Raw genomic sequence first — 16379 nt, 5'->3', positions numbered from 1 at the left:
GCTGATGCAAGCTATCTCCACCTGTCCGGGAGGGGCTTTTGAGGCTTGGAGAAAGCCCTTTCTGGTGGGATTAAGTCCACCCCTGGAAGTTGCCCTGTGACTGGGAATCCATCCACACTCAGGCCTGGAGTCCTTCACTGTGCTTTTCATGCAATTCCTTCATCATTCCATCATGCATTCCTTGATTCCTTCATCAAGGCCTGGGAAGATGCGAGTGACCAGGGAGAATGGCAGGTCACACGGCAGCAAGACCCAAGGCCAGGTGATTTTCCCATGAATGGAGGGAAAAAGACACCTCCTGCATACACCCCAGTCTGTTTGCTCCCAGCAAACCAGGCCCTCTTGGAGCAACTGCACCATGTCTAGAACAGCCTTAGAGCAAGATGGTGTTTGGCCTTCGCCCAAGTTTACTGCAACTCGCCTGTCAGTGACAAAGGGGCAGGGTTAACGATGACGCCAGAATTTCCAGATTGGTGGCACTTAGGAACAGACATCAAGTTGGAGTTGGTGTTAAGGTTCTTGTCTTGAAGCTGCTTTTGCAGGGTAAGGTCTCTGGATTTTACTTAGATTGTACAACTTACACCAATAAACAAAGCAACGTTTTTCAAATACGCTTTTGTTCTCATTTCATATAAGACTAAGATGACCATTGTCCACGTCGATGGGAGAGGTGCTGATGGAGATGAAATAGGATGAACTTTAAGCCACCCCTGAGCAGGTGGACAATGTAGGACCTGGGGCAGAGAACTGTCACCTGGGGTTATTCCTGGCTCTTAGCTCCAGCCTGAAATGGGATTCAGGGGCGAGACTCCAGTGTCCCCGGTGGAGAAAATGGTTAGTCCTTTCTGGAGAACTAGAAAGGAGCTCCACCAGAAGCCCGGTTGAAGAGGAGCGGGACCTTGGGGAACAATTCAGGGGCCCAGGAGACAGCCCCACTATATCTTACCTGAGTATTACTCCCATTCCTTCATTTGGCATTTATTGAGCACCTACTCTTTGCTAGACGTGGGGAACTATATCGGGTGCTGGAGACAGACAGGATACTGATAACACATAGCTGCAAGTTCAGGGAGAGAGTGGTCAAAACTAAGTACCAAACTGAGATGGGAGCCAAGAACCAGGGTGGGGTGGGGGAGGGTGGGGGCAAGAGGTAAGATTGCTTAAATGAAGAGTAATAACAAAAGTCACCATTTACTGGCACATACCATGGTTCAGACCCAGTACTAAACTCTTTGTAGATATTATCTCGCTTACTCCTGACAACAACCCCAAAAGGTAGGTCCCATTTTACTGAAAGGCTATGTGACTTGTTCAAGGTCTCACAGCTAGACTCCAAAGCCTGTGCTTGGAACCACCCCACTGACAGCCTTAGGATGGGTCCGAGAAATGGGGCAGGGCTAAGAATGGAGGGAAAATGATTAATGAAGGGGCAGAATTATAGTAGGCAGAGGCAGGAGCTGACCTACCCCTTCAGACTAACTGCTGCTCACTGATGTATATTTATCCAAGGTAATTTTTATCTCCCCAAGAGTTTATTCTAACACGGAGAGGTAAGATTTTGGGCAGTGGTGAAAGTGGGAGAGGAGGGCTGGCAGTGACAGTGAGAAAAAGATAGAGGGGAAAAAAGAGTTTGAGACATATTTTCTAACCTCATAATTTTTTCAAGGGCTGACCCTCGCTGTGGAAAAGATTTGTCCAGCAACTGGGGAGAATTTGAAAATTGAGCCAGCTGAGATGGATACCACTGTGTTTCTTAGTCTAGTCAAACTGGTGCCGTTCCACCTGAGGAAGAGAAGAGAAAGCAGATGTAGAGATTTCTCTGTGGATTTGGGGGTTAACTCTATGAAGGATGGCTAATCAAAGGGACACGACTACTGGGTCACCCAGCTTGGATGTCAGTGTCAAATTTCTTAGTTAGGTAATTATATCTTTCATTGAATGACTATCTTCTAGTTGAATTGTTTATTGAAGACACAGTCTTTGCCCTCAAGCAGTTTATCTTTGAGATGGTAGGAAGTGTGGGGGAAAGGAGAATGGGAATAACCGGTCTTTTTGCCTTGGATACGGAATGTAAGAAGTGAGACAAAAATAAGCCATAGCATTAAACCACCCAAAGAAAAATCATCATACAGCAATTTGGCTTATTTCTCAACCTTACATCTGTTTATGTTTCTATTTTTGGAGAATTTTTCCCTTCGTTCCCATTGCTTGAACACTGACCACTTTCCAGCCATCTCAGCTCAGTAACACTCAGAGTGGATGTCACAAGACCTGCGGGTCTGAGGAAATGGCAGCACACAGCCAAGGACCGACATGTCTCAGGCTGCTTGGCAAAGAAAGGTCAATCCACAGCCTGCGACGGGGACATAGCATTCGTTGTTGGCAACCAACTCTAACAATTCTTAGTGATTAGCAAATGCAGAAGGTGTTTTCTGAGGACTACACTGTCTCATATAGCCCCAGTGTCAGTCAAGCACCTTCCTTCCTTCCTTCCTTCCTTCTTTCCTTCTTTCCTTCCTTCCTTCCTTCCTTCCTTCCTTCCTTCCTTCCTTCCTTCCTTCCTTCCTTCCTCCTTTCCTTCCTTCTTTTCCTCCCTTCCTCCCTCTTTCTTTCATCTTTCTGAATTTGCTTTCTTTTAATGTAATTTAATTCTTCAAAAAGATAGTTCTTTGAGTAGACACCCGAATATGGGCTTAATTATTTTGCCTTACGACTTTTCACCTAAGTAAGTTAACATATCTGAAGGAAGAGAAACCCCCGTCATCCGTACCGGGAGGCCAGGCATTCCAGTCTTTGATTTTGGAAAATAATGGTTATGGCACAGGTAGGAATCAAAGAAATATTGTTTTCACTTATAAGAGGCAACTTTTTGTCAGAAATGGACTTTAGGCCAGACTAGGAGAGGTCAGGAATGTAACCTTGGAGTTTTGACATGGTAGCTCCCCAAAATAAGTTTTGGGATTACAGTCGGTTGAGAGAAGCTGGGAAGGAAACTAATATCCATGGAGCATCTCCCTGTGCCAAGTGCTTCCTACACAACCTCATCTAATCTTCAGAACTACCCTCTGAGGCGGCAGTATTAACCCATTTTGTAGATAAGGACACCGAGGCCTGCCTTTAGTGCCCTTCAAACAATGGATTCCTTAAGTTCAAGTTTTCTTTTTACAAGGCGTACCTATGAAGAAAGGACATTTTCCTAGCAGAAGGAAAAAAGTAAGGGAAGATTTGTTGGCTTAGAAGGGAGAAAACTTCCTTCTCAGCTCTGCTCATGTCAGAGTCCCCACTCTTCCTCGAGTAAATCTACGGGTGATAAGTCGTTTGGCTCGATGACAGCTTTGGAGATGATCTTATATTTGCACCTTCTTCACACCAGAGAGGGAGCTTGGAATCTCCCCCAGGGCTCCCATATCTTGCATGTGAGTTATTTGAGATAACTCTCTGGACTTAGCATGATAAATCTTTCCTGAAAGCTTCTGCTTTGACTCAAGAGAAACTAAATAAAAGCTTTCAGAGTGGCATTGTGTATTATCTACACTGTTTCAAAGAGAATCCCAAGTGGAGGATACAAGATATTGTTTTAATTACAAAGGGATAATAGCCTGATATAAAGGAGTTTTACCAAGAAGAAATGAGTCTCACAAAAGGTGCAATAACAGCTATTGCAATTGTTACTATTGGTTTTACTCAGGGCCAGGCCTCAGTAAGATTGGGGACAGAGGTCACCTTGTGCCTGAACACCATTCTTCCCTGCCCCATACGTTCCCTTCTTCTCTGAGCACCTTTTCATTCTTCTTCTTTCGTAATTCCCATAATGGAAGAGCCCAGTCCTTTCTATTAAGAGGAAATCCTGGGTTAAATGTATTTATACAAGAGTAGTAGGAACGTAATGTGTTACTTGTCCCAGAGGTCTTTACACTTTAAAACTTTGGCCCGGAGAGGGCAATACTGAATGCAAAGGAACAAGTCTCCTCCAGTGGTGGGATTGCAGGATTTATGGGAGGGAGAATTTCAAGAGAGACTTTTGGAGAAGAGGATACCAAGGGTTATGATAAAGGAGAGACAATAAGATCGTTTTACTTATTTTCGTTGCACAAGGATAATAGCCTAAAATGAGGCATACTCTGAGCAGGATGAAATTCTTTTTCCTATTTTCCATACCATGTTTACAGCGGTGTCTGTTCACCTTGCCTCTACATAGGGATGGCCCTGGTTTTATTTACTGCTTTCTAAATCAAAATGACTCACTTGAGGTGGCTTAGCTCAACTCAAGTCAATTCAGCTCGAAGGGAATGTAAATGCACAATAGTGTGGTGATGCAAAGGAGTAAAACAGGGCCCTTACCTCCAGGGAGTTGAAAATCCCTTTGGGAGATGGAGGTGGTTCTCCTCCACGACATAGTGGAACAATAGAGTGCATTACTGAGGCCATCGTAAGCTTTAAAATAATCTTCCATCTATTCCCTTTGCCTTTTTCTAGAAAGAGTGCCATCTCTACTATTTTATATAGAAAATTTGAGCCTCTGCTGGTTGTTACCAATTTGCTGGGAGACAAACGCATTTACTGAGAAGTTTTATGGTGCCCTGTCTCTGCAACAAATCAGTGTAATGCCAGCCAGAGTTCTTCCTTTCTTATGGTGTAATATTGTGGTTTATAATAAGAAATGTACATTTGGTCTTCCTGTTTCTGACACAAAGCTCCTAAAACCCTTGGGATTTCCTGAGTGCTAAGAGCTATCGAGGTGCTTTTTATTATCCATTACAAGCCCCTTTCAACCACCTCAGAGTTTATGTTAATAAAGTGACTTTTGGAAAACCCTACGGATGGGGCCTAGGAAACCAACCTGGTGATTAGAGGATTGGAGCTTTCAGCCACTGGCTAGTGATGTAAACAATTGTGCCTAAAGGACAGGGTTCCGGCAGCTTCCAGGTTGGTGAACACGTGGAGGTGTGGGGCGGTTGGCACCTGAAGAGAGCCTGGAAGCCTCATGCCTCTTCCCACAGACCTTGCCCTAGGCGTCTGTTAAAAGATAAACTGAGACATATTCACACTGTTTAAGAGATTATTTGAGCAAACATTGATTTGAATCGGACAGCAGCAAACCAGAAGTGGTTAGGAGCACTCCACCATCAGGAGACAGAAGCAAGGTTTTGACAGACAAGACTTGGAAGCAAAGCAAGTTAGGATGCTTTCAGCTGCAAATAAGAGAAAACGACTCAAAGTGGCTACAGGAAATGGTATTCAGAGGCTCAATAACTTCTTCAAAGACCTCCTTTCAATCTTTCTTCTTCACCTGTGTCAGCCTTTTTCTCAGGTTAGTTCCACTCCTGCTTGGAAGATGGCTGCCATATATTCCAAATGCAGCCTCAAGGATGTCCAGCAGAAGAAATAACTCTTTAAATGAGCAATGAATGCACTTTTCCAGGAGACTCCCTGCCAGGGTTGGCTTCATGGGCATGACACCTGTGCAGTCACATAGGGCCCGGTGCTCAGAAGGGCCTGACACTTGGTTTCCTGTTTCTTTAAGACTGTCCCCATCTTGAAATTCTTAGTAATGTTATGTTTGAACTTGCGTTTTGTAAGTGAAGTCTGATGGGACAATGGTGCATGCAGGTGAGCAGAAGAGATATGTGTCTCTGCCCTTCCTTGACACTCTATTTGCATAGTATTTGCAATGTCCCCTGAGCACAGAATGGGTGGGAGTTCAGTAAGACTCCAAGCTGGTACGACGCAAGCATGTTATGGAAGCCGCTGGCTTCAAGTGAGCGTTGGTAGAATGTAGACACATCAAGAAGTAAAAGAAAGCAGTTGAGTTTTGTACAGCCTTTCCACTATTCTAGTAAGAACAAAATACGTGTATGAGCTACACAATACGAATTGTGTGATTTCACATATAAATTAAATGCTCTTATATTTGCATCTAACACTGGTATCACACAATGTAAACAATAAAATTCATACTAATAATTTAAAACTTAATTTTTTTTTTTTTTTACTTAGAATGACAGTAAACAGTAAAACCAAACCGGGAAAAAAAAAAAAGACAAGATTAGAGAGAGACTACAGAAGAAAGGAAAAAGCTTTACTCATCTACTTCAGTACCTTTAATGGCAGGTTTTCCTTGCTTTTTAAACAAGGGGCTGTAAATTTTTATTTTGCACTGGGCCTCACCACTTACGTGGTCAAACCTGCTCCCAGCCATAATCACCTTGGCTGTAATTATTCCTGGCACTGACAATGGGTTTCTTATGATTGGCACAATGAATGAAGCCATTGGCTCTGACAAGGAGGATTATCAAAACAAAACGAGGATCTGTTAGGAAGGAGGGAAGGGAATGAATAATAGTTGGGCGGTGCAATGGACTGAATATGTCACCTCCAGATCCAGATGTCGAAACTCTAATCCCAACGTGATGGTATTTGGAGGTAAGGACTTTGGGAGGTGATTAGGTCACAAGGCTAGAGCCCTCATGAATGGGATTCTAAGAAGAGGCCGGAGAGTTAGCCAGCTCTCTTTCTGCCTCGTGAGGACACAAGGACAGGCCAGCTGTCTGCAACGAGGAAGAGGGTTCTCAGAAGCCAACCACGCTGGCACCGTGATCTCTGACTTCCAGCCTCCAGAGCTGTGAGAAGTAAATTTCTGTTGTTGATAAGCCACCCAGTTTACGTTATAGCTGCTCGAACTAAGACAGATGGGCAACCAACAGTGTATACGTCACCTGGATGTCTGTGTTTTTAACAAGCACTGTGGGAAATGCTCATGTACACTAACGGTGAGAACTTTTCCACATTGTGTTTAGCTGAGAAAGAGCTAAGTGGTAGCTCGTGTCTCCCGAGCACGTTTGATTTCAGGGTTTCTCTTTGTGTTTTGAGCATCTTTGGGACTAACTGAACACACTTTGAGAAAAACTCCTCCTTTCGAAGTTGGGATTATCAAGACTAACAATTCAGTGGGTGGGTTTTGCCCTTCGAGACACTACAGCTAAAGTTAAGGTAAGTGACACCAGAATAATAAAGAGACCTGTTTGTGACACTGTGGGCCAACCTACCAGGCTTTTTCCAGATGTGAAGAGCCGAGTCTCAGAACATTGAGTGTGTGTTTCTACGAGGGTTGATCTTCTTCTATTAAAATGTAGTTCTGTTAGAATAACTGTACATTTTAGCTAATGTGCCAGTCAACTGCTCTAACCTTCAGTTCCACACACGTTTTCAGACGTGTTAATATCCCTCTTGCCCTCCCTTCACAATTATTGAACTCTCACCTATGACTCCTTCTGCTCTTAACAGAAAGTCTCCAAAAACAATCAGAACAAACAAACTGCAAACGTAATTTGAGGTCTGATTATGGAATTTGTGGGAAAGGATCTCTAGTCTGGCTTCCTCACTGTATAGATGAGGAAACCGAGGCCCCAAGCAGCAAGTGATTTAAATAGGGTCATACTGCAAGTTAGGAGCAGAATTCAGGTTAGAATTCAGGTGTCTCGTGTTGTTGTTTGGCTGGAGGTCCCACATCCATGTGGCTTTCAGCATGGCTCCTGTCTCCGAATTCTTTCTTCCTGCCAGTCTCAGCACTAAATCTCGCAGAACCAACTCAGAAAACAGCAGTAACTACAATGTGACTTGGTTGGAGTTCCTTAACTATTGTTTCTTTTCCTTCCCTTGACAATGTTTTCAGGCTCAAAATCATTCTCACGTGCTCTTTTTTGGGGTCTCCTTTCTCCCACTCACACTGTGCATTCAGTTCTCCCACCTCCTAGCCTGTCATCGTTCTCACGTAACATTTCTTACGAAGCAGAATGAAAATAATGATCTTAATAGCTGGCATTAGAATTCCTGTTGGGAGGAAATTGTCTTTATTTAAGAAAATCCCTTGATAGAGTTGGGGGTAGAAGACTAGAGATCGTGAGTGTGGCAGGAAATAAGAAAACCATCAAGATCTTAAACTGCTGTGCATATGAGATGAACAGGGACCTGGCGTGCGGCAGGGGTGAGGGAATGGAAGGAAAGGTACAGAGAGGAGCTCAGCAATTTTGATGGAAATTACCGGGAAATTGCAGAGGGTCTTTTTAAGTACACAGACTTTTTAATGTTCACTTTTCATTTGTTTGCATTGCTGTACAGAAACTCCTCAAATCTGTTTCCCTCAAAATGCCAGCAAAGGCCTTGTCAGATTTGTGGGGAGTGTAAGTGAATCCAGAAAAGGGACCGAGTTTCCCTTTTGAGGTAGAAGGGGGGCCACAGGCCCTGGAAGGATTTGAGTTGATAAACGGAACTGATTCCAGAACCAGAGGAGACCACAAAAATGTAGCTGCCCTGAGAAAGTGCAGACATCTTGGGAAGGGCACTGAACTTTCCACAGGATGTGGACGAGAGAGTCAGGCAATCTTATCTGGATCTCAAGTGGCAGGGTGCCTGCAGCTGCCATTTGGGTCATGTTAGATTTTTGTTGTATTTATGTGTTATATGAAATCCATTTCCTTGGCCCTCCATAGCCCTCCCGAACCCTGTGAAGCCAGCCTCTAACACGGAATCCTGCTGCTCCAGCCGGGGTAATGTCGGTGTAGTCTCCAGAATACGTCACGCTGACTCGGGGCACCCAGTCTTGACCACATTTCTCCCTGAACCTCAAATACCCTTCCTGCTCTACTAGTCAAGCCCCCCTGTGAAGGTCTGGCCCCCTCCAGCCTGTACACTCTCTGTTTCTGGCTGCTTGTTGCTGTAATTCTCATACCCATGAATGCAATCTCTCTCTCTCTCTCTGTCTCTCTGTCTCTCTGTCTCTCTGTCTCTCTCTCTCTCACTAATAAACCTTATTTTTTAGAGCAGTTTTGGGTTCACAGCTAAATTGAGCAGAAGGTACAGAGCTCCCATAGACCCCTGTTCCCCCGCCACGTATACAGCCTCCCCCAATATCATATCTCCCTCCAGAGGGGTACCCTTGTTACAATCGATCAACCTCTAGTGACACATCATTGTCACCCAAAGTCCGTAGTTTACTTTAGGGTTCACTCTTGGTGTTGTACATGCTTTGGGTTTGGACAAATGGATGGTTCCTTTGTCTATTCAGCCACTGAAGGACGTCTCGGTTGCTGGGTCTGCTCTTAATCAACACATTACCTGCCACACTGCGGGCTCAGGAAGGCTCTTCTTGTCCCTTGGATGCCCCACAGAGCCTCATCAGGTGCTTTGTATTAATGCTGGATTCTGACAGCGTGACATACACGGTCCTCTCTGGGGCAGTCCGTGCACCAGACCCTCTGCTTGTTCTGTTGCCTTTAGCTCAGGCTTGTCCTTACGTTCAGCAGCAAGGATCTTCCTCTTCCGGGACAGTGGAACCCCCTGCTCAGGCTCCCTCTCAGGTCAGATTTCTCTGCAGATGCCCTCAAACCCCCGAGCTGAGGTGATGGGCAGCACCCCCACTCCGTAGAGCCCACAGCCCCCAATTCGTGAGTGGATGGGACCAGCCCTGGATCCGGAAGGCCCTCTGCCACAGCCTGTAGTAGGCACTGCTCTGTCTTTGTGGGAAGGCTTTCCTAAGACAGTAAGAAGTGCACTTAATACTCATTGCGGAATACTCAACACACACACGCACACACACACACACGCGCGTGCACGCTATCTAACCAACAGTTTTACGAAACAATATTTGCTCTTACTTTGTGCAATGCACATTGATCTTTTCTCTTCTGGTTTGATTTATTTTATTAAAAATGGCGATGGCAGCCCACTAAACTGATTTTGTGACTGACGACTGCGTTGTGATTTGCAGTGCAAAAACCCCTGTTCTAAAGGGTCAAAGAGCAGTTGGCCGGGGAAGAGAGGGACCCAACCGTGCTGAGGCCCTCAGAGGGTGGCCACTGCGGAGAGTGCTGGCCCTCAGTGGTCACTCTTCCTGCAAATTCAGGGAGAGTCAAGAGGCAGCGTGAGACGAACTGATCTGTCATTTGGATCTGTGTCATCTCGCCGGTCTCTGCGCGTGGACCAGGTGGGCAGCGTCCTGAGGACATCTGAGGACGGGCACGGGGTTCTCTGGCGGGGAGTGGACACTGTGTCTCCTGTCACACTGTGAACTCCATGGACACGTAGGACAGTGTCATGGTGGTGTTCAGTAAACGCTTCCTGAGCAAAGAACTGGAGAGTGATGACCTGTTTCTATAGTTCTCTGTCAGCTGCTGATGAGGAAAAGGCTCTGGGGAGAGAGAGGATGTGGAGGAGGGAGGGCCGAACACAGAGTCTTGTGACAATGGACGGTCAAGCACGCAGGTGTCAGTCCTGAAGAAGGCAGGCACCGGCTGGGGTGTTCCCCAGGCTCCCTCTGCATCCTCAGTGAGGGTCAAGGACAAACGCAGCCTCTTCAAGGTCTTTGCCCATGGACAGCGTTCTGGGGCTGAGCGGAGGAAAGGCTGCGTGGGGCTGGAGGACTGAGGACCCTGACATTACACTGGCTGTGGCATTTCATCAGAGATGCTGCCTGCGCAGAGGGAAGAGGTGATGAGGAAGAGCGAAAAGTCAACAAGGTGCTCCTGATGTGCTCCGGCCACCTCTTCCTGCTGGTCACTGTCACACAGAGTGGACAGTGACCTCCTCCCACCCTCTCCCCCCCCACCCTCCCCACTTCCCTGGTGGAAACTCTGCTGTTCTCTGCCCAGCACCGTCCCTGGGGAGCAGAGTGGCCAGGGCACGAGGCTCTGCTGGCCTGCAGGGTATAGGGGACCCTCTCCACGTTGCCACCTCAATGCTGGGAAACAAAAGAGGCAATATTATGTCTGAGCTGCAATCTGGGGGGCCTGTCTCTCCCTGTGTGTGGGAGTGTGGGCAGCCCTGAACTGTGACCTTGAGCGAGTTATTTTAATTCTTTAAATGGGGCTTGACAATGCCGTGTGTATATGTACATATATATGTATGGGTCCTGTGGAGATCCAAATGAGATTAATTTATATAAAATCCATGGCACAAATTAACTCAATTAATTAATTCGATATTTAATGACTGCCTTTTATGTATCACTCATTATTCTAGGTGCTGAGGATACAGTGGTGAACAATTCCTGCTCTCATTGAGTTTATGTTCTAAAAGAGGCAGACAGATAACAAACAACAATGAAAATTATGTAAATATATATGTCAGATTGTGATAAGTACTACGGAGAAAAGTAAATCAGGGTAAGGTCAATAGGAGTTTGTATGGCAAGGATTTGTCATTCTATGTATGTCGATCAGGGAAGGTGTTGTGGACTAAACGTTTGTGTCTCCTGGACATTCATGTTGAAGCCCCAATCCCCAATGTGATGGTGTTTAGAGATGGAACCTTAGGCAGGTCACTTGGTCACCGGGGTAGGACACCAGTGGAGTCCAGCAGAGCCAGAGCCAATCCACAGCCCTGAAGAAAAATGTCTGTGCTTGTAAACCACAGAGGTTTGGGGGTTCTTTGCATTGCAGCCAAATCAGACTTTGCGCTAAGCACGTTCCGATGTTATTTCATGGAATCCTCACACCAGCACTTCCCAGAGTAGTGGGTGGTCTCATCCAGTTTTGGAGATGAGGAAGCTGGGGCCCAGTGAAGTCCAGCAACATGCCCAGGGTTATACAACCTTAGATCTAGCTGACTCCCCCACTGTTAGGCCAGGTGCCACTTTCTTTCTTTCACATGTGAGCCAGTGGAAGAGTACGAGACAAAGAAGTCCCTATGAGGGTCCTAAATACCCTATGAGTAAAACTGGAGTTCTCTTTTCCCCACAAGCCCAATAGACTCCTTTCCTCTCTTCTTCCTCCTCCTTCCCCAAACCCCTGTCCACTCCACCTCCAATGCTCTTTGTCTGTCGTTGTCTTCCAAAGGGCTCTACCCTCAGTCTTCCCCATCTCAATTCATGGCAAGTGTATCTTTCTGTGGAGTCATCTTCCCCTCCCCCATTTTTTTTAAACACCTCACATTCAATCCTTCAGTGAATCCTGTTGCTTCCACCTTCAAAACACGTCTGGAATCCGAGCACTTCTCCTCATCCCACTGCTACCACCTTTGTTATATCTTGCCTGGATGATCGCAACAGTGTCTTTTTCTTCTACGCTCACCTTCTACAGTGTATTATCAACATAGAAGCCAAGTAGATTTTTTCGAGAGTATAAATCCAACCATATCACTCCTCTGCTCAGAATCCTACAATGGCTCCCTGTTTCCCTGTAAAAGCCAAAGTCCTCACAATGACCTATGAGATGTCGTCACACCATCTGGTCTCATTAAACGCCAGGGAAGAGGTAGCAAAGAGTACCCATCTCCAACATGCTAAAACAAAGACTAATTTTATAGCTCAATTTACTTCTGCAAAGAGAAAACATAACTCAGGAGCAGAGCTACTGTTCCCGACAGATTCCAATTGCCCAGTGAGGTACAGAAATGCAGAGGAAATGAAGAGCTACTCCCATGAATTCCTTTGTCTTAAGAAGAATGCCGGAGTTCAGACCTGCGTCATTTTATGACAGCAGATTTGGGTGGAGACTGGCCATGCATGACCACTGCTGCTCCTAATTCTGGTCTGAGAACCTCTTGCTAGTTCAAAGTCATTTTTGGGGGTCAACATGTGTGTTGGGATCCAAGTTGTCCTGAGCTGGTTGCCCAGCTGGCTGGCCAGCTCAGGGAGACATCCCCCTCTACGAAACTGATTTATTTACATGTCTGCATTCCTGACTTCACCATCTAATCAGTTAAGTATCCCTGAAGGCAGACGTCAGAGATGTAAAGACATGGGTCCCTGGAAGAGTTGGTGTTTCTGAATGCTGACAACACAGGGAGCTGAGGAGACAAAGGGCAGAAGCGAAAACCTCTCCTGGCTAGAACAGCACCTGATGGTTGGGTCTTCCGCAGAACTGAGCTTTTAAGGGCAGTTAGTCTTCCATTGCAGTTTCTTCTTTCTTATCCGCAGCTCTGGAGGTTCCTTCAGCTCCCTCAGGCAATGAGTCCTGTCCCCTGGTCCCCCTCCCTTTGGATTGTCATCATCGGATTACTGTGTCTCCCCAACTAAACGGGGCAGGGGTCAGTCTTACTCATCTTCGTCTCTGCATAACTCTTTACACGGCCTGTTAGGGTCACACAATATTGGGCACGAAATGGCAACAGAAATAAAACCCCATGTGGCCTCCGTCAAAGGGGAATGGCCATCACATGGAGTTTACATGCCAGTTATGGCGCCCATTTGCAGCTCCGACCAACCTGTGACATATTCTTTTTGGAAGAGGTTTACGAGCCCTTGCCTTGCTGCCATGTTACAGGTGGGACAACTCAGAACATGAGGCAGAAGGCCAGCAGCTGAGAGAGAAACTCAGCTCATAAGGGATGCTGGTGAAAGACTTACCACATGCATCAGAAGGGAACAGAACCTTAGTAATAGTGAGGATACATTCTCTGTACTCAGGGTGCCCTCCGACCAAACTGCGGTGAAGACACTGAGACTTTCCTGAATACAGTGAGGAGGCCACCACATAAGGAAGTGTCCTGTCCCCCAGGGAGTGCTGAGACCAGGGTAGCACGGGACATGGGAAGGATCAGCAGGATCTTGGTAAAGGAAGGAAACAAGGAGTCTGGATGTACCACAGCTGACACGGTCCGTTTGCCTACTGCTGGCTGAGTTGTCATCTATTCCTTCTGATTAAGGAGGGGCTGCACGTGACCACCAGGGTCCCAATGTGAGGCGTGTGCCGCTGTCTATAATTACGTCTGCCATTTATCATACAGTAAACCATACACGGTTCTCATCCCTTTAATGTTTTCATCTCTCTCCAGATGTTAGGTCTGAACCCTGTGGATGTGACAACTATTTTGGTCCTGATTCTGGAGTTCAGTCTGGGTAAGACTTGGTTCTTAACAAAGCATATTCTTGTATGTGTGTGGTCTGGTTCAACCTGGGACGTGGTACGTACTTCATCAGTGTTCAAAGAATGGATTTGGCTCAGGGGCCTGGTGCCATCCCTGGTACAGCCCACTCAGGACCATTTCTCCAAGGCCCCTTACTCCGGACTACTCACCTGTCCCTAATTTTTTTCAACACTAAACAGATGGCTAAGCATTAAGGAATCAGTACAGTTCACAGTACAAGTCTTTGCTTTGTCACTTCACTGAAGAGAGAAAAACAAACCTATTCAAAGGAGCATCTGAATGGCTGGAATTTATTCCATCTAATCTTTTCCTCAAGTTCAAGTTAAACAGTGACAGATTCTGTTTTGGTTTCCCTGCTTTCAATTCCCCAGACAGGAAACCATCTGCCTTGATGAAAATGATTTATCACTGGAATTGTGTGTAATGGGGAGAGAGAAATGGCCCACTTGAGTCACGCTGGCTATGGATTCCTTGTGTGAACCAAATAATTCACGACAATTCAGTTGGTGGCACTGTTGAGAAAGGGAGCACGGCAAGCTGACTCCATCCAGACTTTGGGCTCAGACAGCGCTGGATTTGAATCCTGGCTGTCATACTTTCTACCTGTGGAAACTCAGGCGTGCGCCCTAATGTTTCTGAGTGTCACCTTCGTCATCTATGAAATGGGGAATTATTATGCCTCCTTGATGAATGGCTATTGTGAAGCCATATTATTATGGGACGGAATCTCATCAATGGATTCGCCCACAGGTACTGATAATGGACTTTAATTTAATGCACGACCTCCTTCCAGAGACATCTGAATAGGGCCCAGGGCCTCATTCTAGGGAACGAAGCCCTGATGTGATGTGGGCACATCACACTGTGTGAGTCAGAAGAACAAGAACTTCCAGAAGGAACAGAGCCAAGAGAGTGGACCTCAGAAGCAGGGAGAATAGTGACCAGAAGGAATACAATGAATTCCTTCAGCTAATATGTGAGTACCTTTTGTGTGTGCCAGGCGCTCTTCTTAGGAAGTGAATTGAAACAGGTCACACCCCCACCCTCACAGAGCTGACATTCTAGTTGAGAGGTGGGTAATAAGCATATACATAAATTAAATGTATGGTGTGTCAAAAGGCGTATAAAGCAGGGAAATTGGGGGGTGGGTGCGGGAGTTTCCAATTTTAAACAAGGTGGTCAAGTATGCCTCCCCCAGAAGGTGACATTTAAGCAAAAAATAAAAAATAAAAAGGTATTCGGTAGCCTGGGTGTGGGTGGAGATGGGTGGACAAGGGGTGAAAGCCTGGAGGGAAGAGTCCTACTCTCAGTGCCTGGTGATGGTGAGAGCGAAGGGCGGTCTCTATGCTCCTTATGTTTTCAGGGGGCCAGCTGGCAGGGACCCTTCCTCTCTCCGCCCACCGGTGCCACACTGGATCTCTGCCTGCCTCCAGCAGCCTCATTTCTAACAAAGCAGATGGATGAGCCCTTCTCTGAAGTAGGATTGTTGTGTATGGCTGTAGAGCTGCAGGTAGAGCTGCACAGGATGACACATCTGAAGGGGTCCGCTTACATTTGAGACATCCTAGAGTGGTATATGATGGTAATTTTCTGGCAGGTGGCAGTCAAGTGTCTTCTAACAAAAACAAAAGTATATTACAATACTTTTCTGGACACTTGGAATAAAGCATTTTGAAGGAGGGGAACCTTTTTCTAATTGACATTAAGGCACCCGGGAGCCAAGTGGTAGCCCCAAATGGTACCTTTGGGTGAATCTATTGATGAGATTTCTTCCCATAAAAATACGACTTCACGATAGCTATTTATCAAGTAGACATTATAATCCCCCATTTTATAGAGGAGGAAAGTGACACTCAGAAACATTAAGGAACATGCCCAAGGTCCAGATTTCCAAAAGGTTCCACCAGTGGTTTGTTGGGGATAGATTTTATTGATTAAGTGAAGTCCCTCCCATGCTGAAAATTCTATGGTGGCGCCTGTCACATACTGGAGAGAGCTCCCTAAAGAGTCACAGCAGCAGTGGAAATTCCAGAATTTCTGTTTTGGAGAGGCTTAAGGTAGCCATCTGATTGGAGGGACAAGGGAGTCAAGGAACCATAGGCTGAAGCTGCAATTGCAGGGCAGGCGTACAAGCTTTATTTAGTTTTGGGGGAGCAGCTGCTAGAGATGGGGAGTAGTCAAGCACCGCACACTACCCCTTGACTCCATCACTGCAGATGGATTCCTTCTCCCCTTGGTCTCTGCACCTTCTCTTGCCTCATCTCTCATCAGCTCTCGATGGAGTCCTACCCGCTACTAGAAGCCTGGTCACTCGCTTGCGTTTGCACAAGGTGCTCCTGCTGCTGGGGGCGGGGTGTGTGTGTGTGTGTGTGTGTGTGTGTGTGTGCCCGCCACGTCCCTCCCTCCTGCCCCACCACAGCTGCCGGGGATCATGACCTCTGTGACGCCTTCCGCATACCCAAATCCCGCTCCCTGTGACACTTGGTTGCTCCATTCTGGCTCTCATAAACACTTTA

The 16379-nt window shown here is 46.3% G+C and overlaps 1 long non-coding RNA gene across 1 annotated transcript in view; it reads left to right on the top strand.

Moving 5' to 3' along the window:
* Positions 1-13834, top strand: part of LOC117015234 (uncharacterized) — a 49093-nt gene extending 35259 nt beyond the window's left edge. The window contains exon 5 of the long non-coding RNA XR_004421682.1: positions 13771-13834. This is a non-coding gene — a long non-coding RNA (uncharacterized LOC117015234). The remainder of the gene's footprint in view (positions 1-13770) is intronic.
* The last annotated feature ends 2545 nt before the right edge of the window (positions 13835-16379 follow it).

The sequence above is a fragment of the Rhinolophus ferrumequinum genome, chromosome 22 (genome assembly GCF_004115265.2).
Source record: "Rhinolophus ferrumequinum isolate MPI-CBG mRhiFer1 chromosome 22, mRhiFer1_v1.p, whole genome shotgun sequence".
Lineage (NCBI taxonomy): Eukaryota > Metazoa > Chordata > Mammalia > Chiroptera > Rhinolophidae > Rhinolophus > Rhinolophus ferrumequinum.
Note: the sequence above shows the minus strand (reverse complement) of the source record. Positions and strands in the feature narration are given on the sequence as shown.